This window comes from Camponotus floridanus, unplaced genomic scaffold (genome assembly GCF_003227725.1).
Source record: "Camponotus floridanus strain SB8 unplaced genomic scaffold, Cflo_v7.5 scaffold4, whole genome shotgun sequence".
NCBI classification, from domain to species: domain Eukaryota; kingdom Metazoa; phylum Arthropoda; class Insecta; order Hymenoptera; family Formicidae; genus Camponotus; species Camponotus floridanus.
The window spans coordinates 1774883-1795572 of NW_020229547.1; the positions used below are offsets into that span (position 1 = coordinate 1774883).

General features: G+C 31.1%; 1 protein-coding gene across 1 annotated transcript in view; it reads right to left on the reverse strand.

The window, feature by feature from the left end:
- LOC105253013 (1-phosphatidylinositol 4,5-bisphosphate phosphodiesterase epsilon-1) overlaps positions 1–20690 on the reverse strand; it is a 120214-nt gene that overhangs the window by 31142 nt on the left and 68382 nt on the right. The window contains exons 4-5 of the mRNA XM_011260747.3: positions 19312–19385; positions 117–417 (exon numbers count right to left, since the gene is read on the reverse strand). The gene's annotated coding sequence lies outside the window, so the exon portion shown is untranslated. The remainder of the gene's footprint in view (positions 1–116; positions 418–19311; positions 19386–20690) is intronic.

A 20690-nucleotide genomic window follows, 5' to 3' on the forward strand; every position in this document is an offset into this window, starting at 1 on the left:
AAGTGATACGAGACTCGAGTTATCATCTCGAAACGATCTATCATCTTTAATGCACATCGCACACTGTGCAATCGCTCGACAATAGTATGATAGCTTCGACGGAAAGAGCAACTTACCTTATCAGGTGATGGTGCGGCCACGTGGGGTGGAGGAAGTGGAAGTGGCTGGGTCTGTCGCGCCGTCAAGGGAGATGAGAGAACGGCGTAACACGTTGCTCCGCGAAATCACCGGGGTCTGCCGTGGAATTAGTCCGACGAACGGATCGGGTAATCCCCGCGTAGTTTCGCGGTCTGCATCAGGACGGCTCCATCGGTATCGAGCCGATCGAAGCCTCCTCTCAAGTCCCTCTTTCTCGGACTTCTTTCTTCTCTGTCGTTTCGGCGTTGTCCTCAAATCCGGCCACGCGTCGACCGTAATCTGAGAGAAGGAAGGAAAAAAAAAATGAAATTCGAAATCTTGGATTTATTATTGAGAAAGAGAGAAAGAGAGAAGAAAAAAAAAGCACAAGACTCTGGTAAAAGGGCATCGAGAGAACGAACGATTTATGATCCTTCGGCGAATCCACCGAAATTCATTCGAGAGTAGTCTCGTCTTTCTGCATGTTCTCAAGAGCATAATCTTTTTTTTTTTTGCGGAGTCGCGCGGGCAGATTTATCACGAAGATTTTTAGGAATCGCGTCAGTTAATGAGCTCGCTTGTCGTGTTCTCGAGTTTAATATGCTTCGCAGTTGAAAATACTATTGGAATAGCACACTTGGGAAATGGTCTGTGCGAAAAAAAATGTAGATAAAAAGATTTTCACGAAATACTGCTCAGATTTTCTCATTCTACATATTACACCTATATAATAGAACTGGTGAAAACTATTAGAGAGATAAAAATTACCAAGATTTAGAAGTTATTTTTACTTCTTTTACATATAGAAGTAAAAATATAGTTATACATATAGAATATATTTAAAGAAATCTCAGTAATATATACAATGTTTCTTGTTGAGTGCATTTTCCGTTAAAGAAAGATCGATTGAAAGTTCACTGGTTCGAAGAAAATACTCTTATAATTAGTTAGAGATCATTTTTATATGAGATAAAAATATAAATGATATATAATAAGAGAAATAAAATAATATTAAACTTTTTTCTTAATTATTTTCCGAGATATTATTAGTTGTCATAATAATTGTCTCCGACTCACAAAACAGCAACTTTTTCCGTTTCCTCGTTATTTTATGTTAAGAGACAAAAAATCGGTGAAACATGTTGAAAGAAAAATGCTTTGCGTTCTACAGAGGAAACAAAGTATCTATCACTAAAAAGAAGTCTAAAGAACAGAAAGAGGACGAGTAGGAAAATGGTCTCTATTTTCGCTAAAATGAGCTATCTGGCTTCAAGCCTAATTCGTATTGTGAAGAACAAGTTCGAATTCGCGTACGCTGTTATCGAAATAAAAGTGCATTTAGGACTGGCTTAATTGCAAACGACCATGTTTTGATAGGCTCACCTCTGTTTCGCTTTTTAATTAAGTGTAGATAAAAGAAGTATGACATATATATATAGATATATATATAAAAATTTTCGAATACATTTATAATTAAGTGAAATTATAACTCGTTAAAAAAGATTTAAATAAAAATAAAGATGCAGAAATCGTATGGAATTGTGTTCCTCTTTCTTCTGTTTCTAGTGTAAATAGAAACACTTTAAAGTTAACTTATTACAAGTTTTACGAATTCAGTGCTTCATCTATTGACGTCTATTAATCTTTATTACCTCATTTGTAACTATAGTTTCACATTGATGAATTAATCGAATGAATGATGGAGGAGATGATTAAAGGACGTTGCACGTTTCGGGGTTTGACGTATATATACTCATTTCCTGAATTTCATTCAAATTTGATAGATAGAGAAACAAACTTTTCGTTTCGAAAATAACAAATTATATATACCTCAATAGGCAAGTTTCAAGGGTCGTCGAGCACATAGCGTCGCATGGAGCATTCATTATCCGTTACGGTAGCAATTAATCAGAAATTCGTTTTGCTAGTGCCCACATTCGCGCTAGAAACTTCCATCGCGAATTCGCCAGTACTTTGCGACTGTGTTACGTGAAACTTCGCGAAAGTGCGGACGCTCGTTAATCCATAAAGCGGCGCGGTTTCGCAAACTGCAGCTGCAAGCTGTCGCTGGCAGAATGCACCGGCGTGTTTCACCTTTAAACTTCAGTTCGACGATGGGCGATAGAGGAGTCACATTCGACGGCTTCATTTCGCAATGCTCCTCCTCGTCCATATCAACGGTTCAGACACGATCGAGCGAAAGATTGATGTAAATTATCCAAGTTCGGAGCGATAATATGCTCTGGGAATATAAGAGGGAGCCGTATGAATGACTAGAAAGATGATATATTTAGTTTGTAACTTTTCAAGCTCGATTTTCTCCGGCTCCCGATAAGATATTTCTTTCACATTTTTAAAAGTAGTATACAAAGCTGTACTTTACACTACAATATAATAAAAGATAATTTTTTTTTTCATAAACTCGAGAAGTTCTTAAACTCATTTTGCAAGAGAGAATATATTCAGATCATAGATTTAATATTAAAGATTTTTTTGAGTAATAATTACTATTTTTTGTTATGAATAGTAATTATTGTTCATAATTTTTAATGCTAAAGATCATCTTTTTAAAATGTTTTATCGCGTTACAATTTCGAGAAATTTGAAATTAAAATGATAGAAAAGGTTATTTTATATTATCATATATTTTATATTATTAATATATTTTATATTATCATATCATATCATATCATATGAATATCATATTACGGTTATGGTATGCGACGTGTTAAAAAAAAGTTTTATTTTATTCAAAATTAAATATATTGACAAAGCTTTTAATTCTCAAAAAGAATTTGTTGATTAAAATTTGATTAAAATTAAAATTAATAAAATTTTTGTGATTAAATATTGGATTTATGGAGTGCTTAATTTTTTCATAATTTTTTTGAAAATTCTATTAAAATATATCAAATTTTTAACAAACAATAAAAATTTTGTTTACAAATTTAACGTGAAATATCTTAAATATTTCTCTCTCTTGTGACCTAATGAAATATTTTGTAGGTCAAATTTACGCTCAAAATTTACAATAATTATTCTATTTCTTTTTTATTATTATTAATTTACGAAATCATTATAAATACTAAAATTATTATTCTTTAAATTGAATTATATTTGCAACTTTTTTTACACAAATTAAATCCTTTGCTTTGATTATATATATATAACTTCTTGCGCATTGTTCTCTTAAACGGTGTAATACATATTACTACAGGAAGTTATAATTCGTAGCAGTAAAGAGATTGTCACTGCACAGTAACGCTATTATTCGTGAGGAGTTGCAATTGGCTCTTTGGAAACTTGGTACAAGGCAAGGAATACTTTATTAGCTGCATCTAATGATCGACAATAGATGCGCTCGAGTGAAGTGAAGTTTGATTCTCGATTTCGCTATCGAGAACAGTTTCTTAGATCAGTTCAATGAATCACGGAGATTATACATTGATTCGATTAGATAGTTATATACAATATGTATTGTACATAGCGCAGTGAATAATGTCTATTTTTAGATATTTAATTTTCTGATATTTTTTATTGAGGAGTATAATTCTGTAAATCTTATAGCCGAGATAACTATTTACATATGATCTTATGACTGGGAAAATAGTAAAATTAGATAAAGAATTATTTATGTAGCATTATATTTATCTATATTTATATATTTTCGATATCTTTACGAATCGCATTCATTAAGATATGCTTAATAGAAATATCTTTTTACATAAATCTACTTAATTTTTCATTTTCCACTATTTTTGGAAAACAATGATAATAATTTAATTTTTAGTCAATCTTGAATTAGAGCAAAAGAACAGAAATTTTGTTAGTTGAAATAATCAGAAAAGATTAGAGAATTATTAGATTGTATCTGTTTAATAATTTTGTCTGAAATATGCATATTAAAAGATTAATAAGTTTATCCTATAGATATAATTTAATGTTGTTAATTTATTCGGTAAATTTAGAATGCAGAAATTTATTTTTACAGAAAAGTTGTGCGCACGTGCATGTTCTTGTAAATTCTAAAATAAATATTTATTCCTATTTGTTACATGTAATTATGATTCCAAATGTAAAACATATATAATGAAATGTTATTTTAAAATGGATCGCAATTTAACGGTTTACGATTTGTGTTGTTGCAATTTCGATATATATGGAAAACGGTAAGCTTGCGTGGGAATAATTCGCTTCCGATGGATATACGAGCTATGTGTATTTTATTTCTGCACGGATATAAAAAAGAAGAGATACTCGGAACGTACTCAAAATATATTATTGTAACATTTAATAGCCTGGAGGCAAAAGTGCAGGCACGAGAGAAACGTAGGTTGTAACACATTTCACACGTGCGCTGTACGAGTATTTGAGAATCTATTTGTTCTCTCCTTGAGCAACCTATTATACAAAGTTTGCAATTACTTTCGATCAAGTATTCAAATTTATTCAATATTTTGGATCAAATTACATTTTTATTTAATTAATACGATAAATGTACAAAATGTTCTGCACCTATTAGTATGTATTCTTTTTTTCGGCCAATTTAAAGGTGATTATTTAAATTTTAGGAAATACAGGAATGATAAACATTGTAATTTTAAGCACTTAATATGTTTTTGCATTTAATTTCACGTTTTAAATAAAAGGCTCAAATTAACTGAAGAATCAGATTTTTTCCTCCGAAATTTAATGTTTTATTTTTTTTAATAATGCAAAAATTATTGATAATTTGATATCTAACAAAGTTTTTACTTAATTTCGAGTTTACTTTAAAAATAGATTAACAATATGTATAGAGTATTTTATAAAATGATTATAGTAAAGTAATAAATACTATAAATATAACAAAAAAAGTCGTTAAATAGACGAAAAATAGACGATTGATCAACAATTACAAGCATTGAAATATTTGAAGACATAAATACAATGCATTCAAATAAAACTTCTGTGAATTTTAATTAAAGAATGGTAATTTTTGCGCGTTTGCGTTTGCGCGAAAATTTGTTACTTTGTACAGGAGTGCGGGATAAAATTTACAGCAGCTTGCTTAAGCTCGTTTCGCGCTAGAAGAAGTTTATCTCGTTTGCGTTGGGCGCTACATCGTTCTATTTTTCTGCGTCAGATTTTATGAAACCGCCGCTATACCGCATCACCAACGAAAGTTCAGGCGAACCTGAAGAACGTTCAGAAACTTTCGAGCTTTATTAGACTTGGGCGGTAGCACTTGTATTATTATGAAAGCGAACTTTTTGTGAGTAATTAGAATGTTATTTTTGCGACAGTTCGATATTTTCCCACTTTTTTATTATACAACAAACATACTACTCGGATATTATTTATAGTTATATAATTATGTAGTAGTTATTATATCTGCAATATTATTTAAAAGATACATTTCACATTTTGTGTATGTGTATAGTATATGTTTTGTATGTGTGGAGGATTTTATAATATTATAAAAATTAAATTATTTTATTTTAAATTAAAATTTTTAATATGAGTGAAATTTTTAATAAATTTAGAAAAAAATTTACCATATTAAATCTTTTCAGAAATCACTTTTTCAACGGAGAAATATAATATTTGTAATGGTCGACGACATTTTAAAAACATCGTTGCGGCTTGTTTCAAGCATTTGTCGCTTTGCATGAAATATATCTAGCGTTGCTAGAGTCGCTCTCTCATCACTCTCGCTATGAAATGAAAGCTCTTTTAAAATCGCGGCTGAATCTCATCAGAGTGCTTTTTTCCTCCACTTACGAGAAAATGTTCGATGCATTGACGTGAAAGTAAAGGCGAGAAAATATTCACTGAGAAAATCGTGTTGTTTGTACGAAGTTGGTTTCATGACTATTACAACGCCATCCCATTGTCTTTAAGTTGATTTTCGAATGTTTCTTGTAGCCGAAAACAGGGCTTTTGGAATTATTTGGAAGTTCTTTAGAGAAGTTTAGTTTGTCTTAGAAATTTAAGAAGTATATATAATGTGATTATAAATTTCCAGGATAAGAGTTAAATATTTGTCGCGAGTACTTAAGTATCTTAATTAGATTTATCTTCAGATCTTGGAGTTTATAAATTAAAGTACGTAAAGATATTGTCGAAAACTTCGAAGTCTTGTAAAGAACGCGCATTATATATGAAAAATGTTTCTTATAAGAGAATACTTCTATGTTTTTTAAATAAATACAAATCACAAGTGAAATAAAAAATATTTTTTTATGCGGAATTGGATGGACAGCAAAAGAAAAAGCACATGGAAAATTAATCGAAATCTAAATGAGTCAGATATTTAAAAATTGAACCAAATATAGAATGTTATTTACTACTAATTAGGAAATTATGTGCTGTGTGTGTTAGAAAGAATAATCTTAATAAAGTTTAATCCATTTTATTTAAATTGCACTGTGTATTGTACAATGATATTTTCTTTGATAAAGGATAAAACATTCTTCATTCAGGATAAATTATTCTTTCATTATAAGCAGCCATAAATGATATGAATTTTTTCATGGATATTAAATGAAATGTAAAATGTTAAAATTTTTGGACAATTTGAAACAAGACATACATATTTTTCGTTGTGCATATATTTCGTTAGAATAAATATCTCAAAAAATTTTAGACTTGTTAATTATAGATAACAATTAACTAGAGAGTTCTTATGAACAAATCGAATATGTTAAACAATATTTTTTATACAAAGTATTATTATTTTCTTTTTTTTTTTTTAAGAATTAATATATATTTTTTAAGGTCTTTTAAGTTTGAATAATTCTATATCATACATTTTGCCAATAAAATATATATATGTAAAAAATATAAAATAGTTTAGAATAGCATAAATATGTTATTAGTTCCTCAAATTTTTTTATTTTCATTATAAAGTTTATAAGAATTATAAGGCATCATAAAACTTTTCTATCCTCAAAACTACTATTTTTTAATGAAAAAGCCATTGTCGCGGTAATATATCATTAATGAACTATCCTATATCCTTTACAATTATTATTTTATTATTTTTTAGATAATAAGATCATCATAAATTTATATATATAATTTAGAAAAAGTGTAAAACTTTTTTGAGATATTTATATGTGGATACAATACAAAACAGAATTCTTTTCTTGGGAATAAAATTAAATTCTCTAACTTTGTGTTTGTAATAATATACTTGTAATTCTTTTGAAGCAACGACAAAAGATCAAATCAATAAGCGAGTGAAGAAAGATCATGGCAATAACACGACATTCGATAAGCAATATTTCAATCAGAAAGACGATTGGTCGAACGGGGACGTATAGTACATAGGTGTGTTATTCCTTTTTTATATCATCCGGCTTTTATTTAGGTATGGATAGCCAGATATAGATTTATTATTTGTACAATATATATAATGAATTGGCACTTCATCGATTACAGTTAATAAAACATTTCCGATGTTGGCGATATAGCGCGCAATAATAAATAATAAGCTTAATTAAAGTTAAATGTAGCTGCCAATTGGACAATAAAATTTACTATATATTCGATCTGTATATTTTATCGCAAATAGTGAACGGTAAGCGTTATTGTTTTCTGCGATATGATATTCGTTGCAACATATGTGCCTCATTATTACCGTTATGAAGATAATAGACGCTATTCTAATGTATAGATAGCTGTTTGCGCATGCATATTTCATTACGTTATTACAAAGCCAGGTGGCTGTCGGGGAAAATCATTATTCATTCGTCTTTTGTGCTGCGGCGTTGTACAAACAAATAAAGGAAAGCGTTAGAGGAATTATAAAAAAAAAATAAAAATTATTAATAGTAGTAGAATATCATGAGATAGAGAGAATTATTAATAATATTTTAAATATTTTGAATTGCATCTAAAATTCACAAAAAAGGTTAAAAGAGATTGTGAATAGATAATTAACGGTTTTGTGTACCGAAAGTGTTGTAACTTTAATTATAAAAGCTGCATGTGTTTTTTTAAAAAAACATCTCACGTTTTCACAAAAATATTAAAGTGGGGAGAATTCATAGGTTTCAAATCTATGAATTTAAATCATTGCTCTGTAAATAAAAAAATCTGCATTGTTTGCACAAACAATATACAAATAAATATACGTCAGCAACGATCGATTGTGTATGCACGTATAGATACTCACCGATTTTTAAGCTATTTACATTTTAATTTAAATTCTGTAAAAATTGTTTAATATATCCATGTTTTTTCTATAAATCCATATTATTAAAGATTCAAAAATTAAATGAAGCAACTTATAAAAGTGAGACTATTCTATAAATACTTTAAACGGAATTAAGGAAATAAAAAACAGTATACAGAGAACGGACTCGACAAACTTAGTGTACAGGTTAAAAAATAATTTTAAAGTAAAGAAACATCTTCCGGCTGTTTTCAGAAAGTTAATTTAACAAATTAACCTACCCTTTTAAACAGATTCGGAAATTGTACAGTTGTTTGTTCTGGCAGAACCGAAGAAAAATCGCGAAAAATGCGCGTGCGTCTTTGACTACGCGAGGGTCCAATTGGCTGCAGTTTGACACAGGGGATGAGGAACGAGGAGAATAGGGTAGGAGGAAGAATGTGGAGGTGTAATATGTGGGGCGGTCGATAGAATAGCGACTATACGTGCCGTTGATACCAGAGGGGTTCGTGTATGCGCGCTCCGGCATACTTAAGCGTACACGCAACTGTACACCTCGAAAAAAAGAAAAAAGAAACCGAAGTATAAAATGCGTTCACGTTAACACGTTCGCGCATAGTGCTTGTTCTATGCGATCGATGCATCCGTGAAAAGTCTGAATCTTTCCAGAGTATTCGGGAAATAGCGCTCTTTCCTTCTCTCTCTCTCTCTCTCTCTCTTTCTCTCTCTTGCGAATGATATAAAGCGCAAACTCTGCTCCGCCCGATTTTTTTTCCCGCGAGTTTGTTCTCAAGAGTTCGCGCGCGCAAGAAAAATTGTACTTTAGAAAAGTTTTAAATTCTCGGAAGGGAGGAAAGGGGGATTTATAACTTTCCCAAATCTCGCAGATCCATAACTGACCACACTTTCTTCTCCGCAACAGTCAATGTGAAAAACAAATATCTCGTCCCCAAAGTTTTGTATCTCTACAGGAAAGAATGGATAAGTATGTCAAATTCACTAATATACTGTTTCGTTCTCGTTTTATTTATATTTACTTGGGAAAATAATAAATGACGAAACGACGAAATAAAGAACCAAATAAAAAAATTATTAAAAATTTGGAAAAGTTAAACATTTTTTCAAAAATTGAGAGAGCATAAAACGCGTTTGCAATTTATTTTATTATGTCAATAAAGGAAATCTCTATTCTAAAATAAATATATATTATACATTTAATATATATATATATATATATATATATATATATATATATACACATATATATTAAATACTGAATACAATAATCTAATTGTGAGATAACATTACTATAACAAACATTTTATAAGCGCTCTAACGAAGCTTTTTATTCGATATTAAACTTGATGATGATTAGGCAGAAGAGCAAACAGAATAAATAATGCTAGAAATAATTATTAGATGGGTGAAAGTCTTATTTCCGAGTCAACGTTTATATCTATGCACATAAAGTATATGAGAGTATGTGATATATTATGTATCAGTGCGCATTATATACACATGAATATATGTATCTATCTAGCCATATGCAAATATATGAGCGCAAACTGAACAAGAGTGACGAATAAATACGATATGTACAGTAGTAACAAAGTGCATATATGCGTGCAGAGCTTTTCGGCGTTATCAACGTTATTACTCGCAATTCTCCCATCGTCATTATCAACGGTCAAACTCCATTAAGTCATCCACTCATTCGTCCAATATCTGGTGTATACATTCGAGGAAATATATGTGTAACGTGGAGTAATAATGTTGCCTGTATTTCACTTCATTTCGTTATGGTTAAGTGAAATGTTATAGATTTTTTGTATAATTTTATAGATTTGTTACACATGATGGAATATTTAGTGTACAACTTTGATAACGGATATTCGATAAAAGATATTTTCAACAGTTTTTCATACAGAACAATTTAGCAAAGATACAATATTTTATTTTGGGAGTACTATGCAATATAAACTAAATAATACAAGTTAAATTTAAGATTAAATAAATATTTTTACGCTAATTAATATTTTATGACATTAATGGTAATAATATCTGCGTCGAAACTTTTAATTACATATCAACCCTAATAGATTTTATATCATTATCTATAATAGATTTTAAGTTTAGAAATGTAATGTATCGTTTATTTAAAATATCATAAAATAGCATAAAATATTGTTAAGAGATTTTTCAAATCTTGTAATCGATTTTCTTTCAGCGAAAGTTTGATAGATCGTTATTCATTGAATTTTTATTTTCTAGTTTTATAAATATTTCTTTAAATTTCTAATTTTTAATTCAATTAAAATTTTTGTTATGAATTCTATTTAGAAATTAGAAAAAGAATTGTATTTATTCATATGACATCCGAGCTAAATCTTCCAGATTTTTTTTTATATTCTCTAACACTTACATATAATATTATATTAATTCAGACTAAACTAAATTGTTAGATAAAGAAATCGATTTCAAAGTGAATCTTTAGTTAGAAGTTAATAATCGATATATAATGGATGCCATAATTTACATTTTCCACGCATCTCGCTTAATGAACACGTTTAAACTCTAGGTACTCGGCTTCACCATTAGCAACAGCATCTCCTGACACAGGTTGTAGACATTACGCGGAGAGGAAAGAGACGCGCTAAAAGAGTCGAAAGGTCAAGGTTTTGATCGTATGATGGCATCTCTCGAGAAGCTTTAACCGGTCGAAGATAGGACTGGAGGTAGGCAGCCTTCACTGTGCAAAAAGGTAACCGATTTTTCATTATTTCCAGAATTTTTGTCGGTTTAAATCGTCTGTATTAACGAAGACGAACGATGCGCAGCCGATTCGGGATATAAAATATCCCGAGGCTTCTCTTCCACTGGGCGAGCACATCGGAAACTTCACCCGCGCGCGACCGATGATGTCGAAAATTTTTCTATTACGCTTCTCTCTATTCTTTATTCGTCTTTATTCCGTATGATCTTTTGTACAGTAGTGGTATATTCGACCTAAATTTTGAGAGCAAACTTTTTGACGAAGTTGAATTTTTTTTTCTTCGTAAAGACTATTTCGAAGAAATTATTATTTATCGCAATTGACTTTTTATAATATTACATGTTTTATATTGCAAAGATATATTTTATAATTCATTAATGTTTTTACAAATATAATTATTTATTTATTTATTATTCAAAATAATTATATGATTATTTACATATATTGGCAGTTATACAGAATTAATATCTTTCGAGTTAAAGCTATTGGTTTTTTTTATTCAATCTTTGTATATTATTTAACAGTATTGTCTTATTAATTATAAATTAGAAAAGAAATGAATTTAACTTTTTTCCGTTTTATCTCGATTTTACATTTTGATATTTTACTTAAAGGAAATCAATCTCGAAAATAATCCATCATTATACTTAAGATCGATACATGATATTATACGCGGCGATGTATTATATGTAAGATCAATATCCGATTTATCGGGTTTCCTAAACGGATCGAATTCGATGCTTATAAGCTACTTATCTATCGATGCTCATTGAAATGCACCTGGTGTTACGCGGCGTCGCTTAGATGCCTTAATTAAGTACGGATCGAGCTTTCCGCTTCAGCGATGTTGCATGAAAATTAATTAAACGACAGTAGACTGCTGTCATGGGATGCTTTAATACAAGAATTGTTTATTGTTCACACTCTTCTATTATACATATATACGATTAGCTCATTAATTGCACGATAAGATACTAATTTCGTCATGTTATGTAATATTAAAAGAGCATTATTCTTTTATTATCAGAAATTCCGTACGCGATTCGCAAAATTTAATACCGCCATTTAAAAGATTCCAAATGTAGTCCAAGTCTAGAAATTTTAACTTTTTAATGCGCTATTCATATACAGTTTAAAATCACATCTTTTCTTGTCTCTAAGAGAATTTATCATAACCGAGGTATTACATACGTTAAGGTTATACTTTATCGTGAAAATTGCTTCCGTCCGCATTGGACGTCTATATAAATTTCCTGCAAACGACTTGTTTAACGGTGTATATAAGCGACACAATTTACTAAAATCTATTTTTCCTCGCGCAAGTTCCAGCAAAATCCGTGGCTTATGGGAACTGTGGATTTACAGACAGGTGTCGAAGCACTTGTTGTAATCGATAAAGCTAGTTTGTTCGAGTTTTCGTACGAGCATCATAGTTGCCAATAATTTATTATACAAGGACGGAGAGCGTACTCATTATACGTGGAAACCAAATTGATATCGACAATAAGTATTCTGCTAGTGTTGAAACTAGTTTCCTAGAACTTCAAGTTTTGTTTGAATCCTACAGGAGCATCGTAAATTATTAACTTAATTTGCCTATTATATGTGTCAATTTACACGTGCGACATGACAAATTCGCTTTTCCTCCGCGGTACGTGGTGAGTATTTGTAGGTGATATTTTGGTATAGTTAACTTTGCACACGCTATGTAAAACGTACGGCAAACTTTCGCGGCCAGCCGGCAAGCGTTATGTGGCATAATTAACGTATCGGTGGGAAGGGAAACAAGAGAGAGAGGGAGAGAGAGGGGAAGAGAGAGAGAGAGAGGAGGGTGTGTACTAATATTTCTGGCTATAATCGGGCGTCGAAAATATTCCGGCGGCGCAAACCTAACGGAAAATTAGTTATGGAAGAAAAAGTTTAATTTCCTCCACGAGGCGAAAGCCGTTTGTCAGCAAAATAAGTGAATAACTCTCCGTTTTGCGGTAAATATAGTGAACTTCCGTTTCTTGCGGATGTTTTACTAGCTCGATATCCGTCGACTGATTCCGCCGGAATTGAAAAACTATAGGAAGGGAAAATTGCAAAACAAAAATGCGCGCGCGAGAACTTTTGTATTGTATTTTCTCGTCAAATAAATGAGTTGCTTCGCGAGCGAACATTTACCGCGTCAGTTTTGATACACGTTACATGAAAAATAGAGAATACATCTGAAATCATAGCACAAGAAAGAGATGATTTCTCGATGATATATCAAATAAATAAAAAATGCTAAATAATTTTTTTTTATATGAGACTTGGATTTTTATTGCTTATTTTATTGCGATTAATTATTGCTTTACCAATTGTATCATGATTGTAAATACATCTTGTATACACACAGATGTTCGTAGTTTCGAGTTGAAATTATCAAAAATTAATATTCTCAAAAATCGAACAATTTGACAAAAAAATATAATTTTTAATTGCGATTTATTGTGGTGCTTATTAAGCTAATTTATAAATTTACTTTGTCATTAATTTGTAAAGTATCGTAATAAACATATATTTGTAGCACATAATCCATATAATCCATATAATTTATGGATCATATTATAATTTTATTCAGTTTTAATTTTCAAAATCTTAAAATATATATTATTTGATATTAAAAAAGAAATTGCCCCCAATATTCTCTTTTTACATTCTGCTATTTTTGGTTATCTACTTTTTAGCATGACATTAACACGCACATTCAGAATAGATACTAATTACAGTTGTAACATCTTTATAACTTAAACAACTTGTAGCAATTTATAAATATTAGACGTTGAGATAAAATGCTAATCATACTTGCGAATGCCGGTTATAAAGCTTACTCGTAAAGACTGATTTACTGTAGCGCTTAAAAATGATGGCTCCCGTTCTGACGTCCACGTTAAACGCCGTCAGACAAACGATCCGCAGTCCTTTATTCCCGTTTCATAGGACCACGCCCAGGTCAGGAAGTCTTCAGATCGATGTCACGTGTGTGCACCCACGCGAACACCGACCAACCTCGCGTTTGACCCCGACCCATAATGTCGTTAGAAATTTTTAATGCATCTGTCGCTTATCAAATAATAACAAAATGAGAGAATATTCGAGATTTTAGAAAAAAGAAACGCGACTCATCGTCTTTAATGCCCGCAACGCATAAATACAGAGTGAAATTCTCGAGTGTGTGTTCCATTGCAATATAATTTTTTTCCCAGGTGCGTAATCAAAACTCGAATAAACAGACAGTCGCGGCGAGGTACTTCGGCTTCGACGTGTTGTAAACGCATTTGCATCTTTGTGGCAACCGTGAAAAGCTCTTTCTAAATTCTCGGCACGCTGTCTAAATTCTTCTTTTTTAGCAGTGAATAAACTAGCCTATTTTTTTAGTCGTTTCGCAAAGGAAAGAGTTTTTAAAATACAGTTTAACAAAAAAAAAAAACAGAAATCCAAGGAAAAAAATGATCATTTCTTGTAGTTTTTCTGACGTTGAATATATTGATTGAATATTTTTTCGACATTCGAAGCAATTTTATTTTGTCAATACACTAATGCAAGTATATTGCTAGAATTTTAAATTCACGAAAGAAATTTGAAAATTAAAATTAATAAGATTTTTGTGATTATCATATATTTTTTAACATTAAATTTGTATATTCAATAATTTTAAATTTTTTAATAATTGAAATAATTTATTTCGCCATGTTATTTTCATATCAGATAATTAGTGCTAAAAAAAATCTTTGCCTGAATTTGATTAGATAGTATTCGATAGATTGTGTTTTTAAATTTTTATGACTTTTTGAAGACCGATATCAATTTCAAAAAGAGAATAATTATGTTCTTTAATCGTAAATTTAGTAAAAATTTATTTGCCGTTTTTTTTTTGTTAAACTACACAGTTTGGCAACTTAATCAGGTTAATATTTAGATGTTCATCAACAGTTTAATTCCTCAGGGGAGTAACCGCGTGGATGTCATGTATTACTAATCCTGACGTTCCGACCGTTTATATTAGATGGGTTTTGTGCGTGTCAATTGGACCGCAGTACGATGCTTGCTCGCGTGCTCGTATTTAGGGAATTCGATGTCCGCTCCTATTGTAAGCTATTTTCTCTCTTGCCCTCGGCATCTGCGCAAGCCACACGATAAATGATGCGCTGCATCATAAAAACAGGAGGGGAATACGTGTATCTGTGTGTTTGTGTGTTCCGATGTTCTAAATAGTACTAATACTACTGTATCGGCGCCTGTCTGCCGAGCTTTCTCCTCTTTCATCGGATCGTAAATATCACCTGAACATTTGTATTAATTACACTTGATTACAAAAGCATCCCTTTAAGTGGTATCCCGACACAAATCGCACACATGCTATTAATTCTTGTAGAGGAAAATAAAGCTCTCGTTATATTCCTTGTCATGTATTACGAAATGCATAATTAAGAATGCAAGGCTGTAGCGCGCTTTCATTAGCAAAGATCATTCAAATCATCAATCTCGCACGTAGAACGTTTAATATCCCTGCAATTAAAATTGCCTTTACTGGATTTAATAGCATTTAAAGAGCTGGGATTGAGAATCATAGGCGCGCTTCTCTCACACATTTAAACGACACATATAGAGTGACCTAGATTTATCATGTGTTCGATCATAAATTTTTTCATAATTTTTAAACTGATTTCCTTCGGAGTGATTTAATAGGCGAATTTTTTGTATAATTGTAATACTTAAATCTGTGAGACTAAATATCTGTTAATACAATTATCTGAAATCGAATAAGATTCACAATGTTTCGTTAGTATTCACAAAAATCATATAAATATTAATTTATTCCATAATTATAATTTTCATTAAATTTTTTCTATAGGAGAATTAGTTTGAAATACACAAAAACGAAGTTATTTTAATTGAATAATTAATTTTATATATTGAGAAAACAATGTATATATAAACATGTATATACGTGAAGCATTGAAATCTTTTTTCCGTCATGTTATTGGAAAAATAATCCAAATTGATGGCAAGTACTCGGAGCATCGGTCATGTGAGTAGCGTAATAAATTGTGTGCCTCGATTTCTCATTCCGGTAACCGAATGATTGTGTACGTTTTACAATTTCGTTTCTGATTGAAAAATGTGCGACATTAGTCAAGCAGAGATATCATGTATGCGATTCTTTCTCGACTCCAATTTACGGATCGATTGATAATGCGAATTGCGATTGTGTGAAGAATAAACAGTATGCGTAAACCTGCGCTTAATTTCCACATGTGCGAACAAAATATATAACTCAATCGCATCTCTTACAATTACATTTTTATTCAACAAATCATTCATAAGATAAGGAAGTTGTAATATTGGAAATAATTTGCATAAAACGGATATAATGTATGTTTCGAGATTAATTAACGTATAGTATGGAAACTATATAAGGAGCATATAATAATATAATAGAATGTATTTACTTATATAACACAAAGAGTAGTCATGATAGATTTCTGTCTTGTTCGTCTTTACGCAAACCTATTTCGCATTTTCTTACAGTGACAAACGTAATTAAACTTTTCAACTGTCTTAACGTGCGCATTCTAACTTCGAATTGGTATTCGTAGTGATTTAAGGTAATTCGGATTTGTTTACAGTAGTTAGAAGAGAAGAGCTAGCGCATGCAAACAGCAAATTAACTCTCTGTAAATTGGAAAATCATTGTTGCAAATATTTGTTGCATATTTCACCACATTAGCAGTAAATAGCACATTAAAAGTACATAGTATGAAGAGAGAGAGAGAAAGAGAAAGAGAGTATAAATGAAGAATGAAAAATATATGATATTCAAATATATTGAAATATTGAATGACTGATTCATTTTTTGTAAAAAAATTTTTATATATGAATATTACATTATATTATTCTTATAAACATAATAAAAAATAATTTCTATTTTTTTCTTCTTTACTAAATAAATATTGAAAAAAGAGTTAATATGTGCAGCTTTCTGCACCAAAAAATTGTCACTTTTATTTATTTTACTTTGTTTATATAACAAAATGTTCTACTTTCCCATCTGACAGAGGATAATAATGAAATCTCATCTGTGGATTATGACATACACGTGGCGTATTAATTTAAATTATATTAATTAAATGCATTATCCTAATGAATGATAGTTTGAGCAAAGTTCGTTTATGTTCTGAACAGTTAAACTTTATACGTATTCAATGTTCATACTTGCATATTATAATTTAACTTGCATATTTTAATTTTCTCACTTAATAATTTTTACGATTGTTCGTCTAGAGATATTTATCTCCTTTTATAATATATCTTTTATTTCTCATGCAATGTAACGAAAGTTTTTTCAATAATCTTTAGAAAAACCTTCAGTAATATTTATTTGCGTAATTCTTTTTTCTCTCTGCTAACGATTAGTAGCGAGCACGAGCGAGCCTAGCGTGTATTTTATCTTGAGTATCTCTGCTCATCGTCACGATATAAATTGCGATATAAAATTTATCTTGTGTCCTTTCTTGCGTGTTTTATCGTGTCGTTTGAAAAATTCATAGGAGGACAAAAAGCAGTCTCGTCTTTTCGAGAAAGAGAAACGAGAATGAGGGAGCAACAATAATCGAATTTAAGTCCGTTGTGAGGCATTAACCCACACCTGCGTTTACCTCGAAAGATCTATTATGGTAAATTCGTTGACTCGTCGCGTTGTTTCGTTGTTCTGTCGCGCTATTACGCACAAACCGCTCGTTAAACTTGTTAAACTTTGTTTCTTTATAGGAGAGATTTGTAAAAATTAGCGGCAACCGGCATCGTCGAGTACGAGGGTGGCGAAAGTATCTCGCTCAAAACTTTTCTTCGGCTTTTTTTAGAGGTTGTTACGCGACCAGATAACACGAGGCTTGTCGCACAAGCAACGGTGAAGTGTCGGTGGAGGAATAAAAAGAATCTGGTGTCGAGAAATGATGTTTTACTAGTGCGCATCTTTCTTCGTGTCACTTCGTTCGTACGAAGAACGGTAGTGAGAGACTGCAAAGATTTCCTTTTACGAGTACTTCTTCTTCGAAAGGCGAAAAATACAGAGTGCAGTCGGTTCGCAAAGTAACAATAAACACGTATATATGTACACGTATGTAGGCCAACGAGAGATGTTGCCATCCTCGAAGATTCTCGTGCGGTTTCCTCGCGACGAAAAACACGAAACGCGAATTAATGACGGGAACGCGAGAGAGAGAATATCGTGTGTGAATATCGGGCAAACATGATAGATTAGATTAGTCAGAAGCAGAGGTAACACATCGATAATCAAGATACGTGATTTACCGCCGGTCATCGTCGAATATCAAAATCGCATTTTCGTTTGTTTTACGAACGAATTGATACCGCACGCCTCTGGCACAGATATCGCAAAAAGGAAATGGCAATGAATTCGCAAACAGCGAATGACAAGTTAAAGTTGCATTTTGATATTTCTCACTGCTTAATACAATATTTTTGCACGGATAGATATATGTTAATTTTATATAAACTTTTGAAGAGAAACTGTTCTTTCAAAACCTAGAATTTAATTTCAATGGCATTTTTTTCTTACGCTTTCTTAAGCTATCGAGTTAATTTTTTATATAATAATTTTTTAATATAATAATTTTTACGAACGTTATTATTTGTTACACATTTTTTATATCTAATATTAAACATTCTTTTTATTTAATTATATTAAAAATTAAAAATTTTAAAAATTAAATAAAATTAATTTTCTTTTTTTTAATATAAAAAAATTATTACAAAAGAATATTTTGACTAAAAATGATTCTCATTCACAAATATTTTCATTTTCTTAGAATACAACATTTTTTATTCTAAACTTTTACTGAGCCAACGATCAAATATCTGATGATTGATGTTTCGAAATTCAGAGAATCAAGAAAAGATTAAGATCTATCAACTAAATTGAACTGAATTGAAGGCCGTAGATGATAATTGCTAGATATATAATGATAAATCTGTTTTACTTACAATTAGTATCAATAAATATCTCTCTCGAAACTATCAATTTATATTTATAATACAAATATACAATCAGTATAAAGCATATTCTTTACTGGCTCAAATTTTATTACTGTTCCAGAATTTTTATAAGCTTTTCGCAAATTAATTTTACTATTTTAATATTCTGTGTAAACATTATTAGCTTGATAATTGTCAACTAGCATGCAAAATAAAAAAATAAGATATTACTCACATTCTAAGATTTACGATTGAGTCCATTGAAGATGATCACTTTGCTTGATAAATTTCATCCAAACGGGCATTATACTGTAACAAAAAAATGTAAATGGTTAGATTCATGATAGATAGTTAATTCATTCCGATTGTATATAGTTCAACTTAATTATTAATAAAGCAAAGCATATTGAATAAATTATGATTTTCTTTTGAATCCAAGATATATGCGGGTCTCCGTTATTTAAATAATAAAAAGCTAAAATGGCGTTTCTGACATTTGTTAAAGGTCAACCTTAATGCGTAAGGATGGTTTAAATAAGGAATACGTGAGTCGACGGATTATCCTTTCTATGAAAGGTCCCCTTGATGGATGGATTCGGTGAATTTCAATTGACCATATTTTACGAGTTATTCACGTAGCTGACAGTAACCTCTATCGGGTTTTCTTTTTTCTTGTCATACGCGAGACTGCTCAAAAATACAGACACTAAGAGAATTATAGACATAAATGTGCCGAAAACGATTTCTATTCATGCGTCCGTTGTTTTGAATTGTGAAAAATTTGACAATTCAACGCTTGTCGATTGATCGGGTGATTTTCAAACTTCGTGATGCGGATTAAATTCTACCACTCGTCTTTAACTGCGTTTTATAGCGTTTTGCTCGAAATTTTAACATCTTTTCCTAGTACAGTAAAAAAAAATGTTAAAAAAAAGGATTTAGGGAGAGAACTTCAATCTTTTGATGCAATTTCTCCGGTGCAGAGAACACGTATACGCGAATTTTCGCGGTACGAAAAACTTACTCTAAAATCTCCCTTGCTTAACGTCTATTTGGCATGCCTCCTGCTGTATTTTCGATGCGAATAAGAAGAACGGGCGGTTGCTGGAACGAGAAAATCGGCCAGGGGTGAAATTATTCTCAACACCTGTTCCCGCAGGAAGTAATACGACATATATTTTTATCCAGCCTGCTCGGATAAATCAAGTGCTTGCGAAGAAATAAGATTTTCTCATCTTGCTCTAACTCGAGTTTACTGCTTCGTATACGGTTTGTATCTTAAATTCGATGCCTCTCTGCCGAAAAAAACGATCATTTCATGTAACAATCGTATAAAAATTACACAAAAGTTACACAGACAAATATTCTTCGGTAAAAGGTTGGATTTGCGAATAAACCTTTGCACGAAAACGCTTTTTTTCACGCGGTATTTAAGAGGTTCAAACACCCAGTGTTTTTTTTTTCTCGATCGTAAGATTCGTTGAAGAGACAAGCGAAAGAAGAAGAATAAGATTGAGAATAAGAGAAAAATAGGACAGAGGGTTACTCGATGGAAGGACAGAATCGCAAGCAAAAGTTACGACTGGATAAGAAGCAGTTCGAGAATCGAGTTCG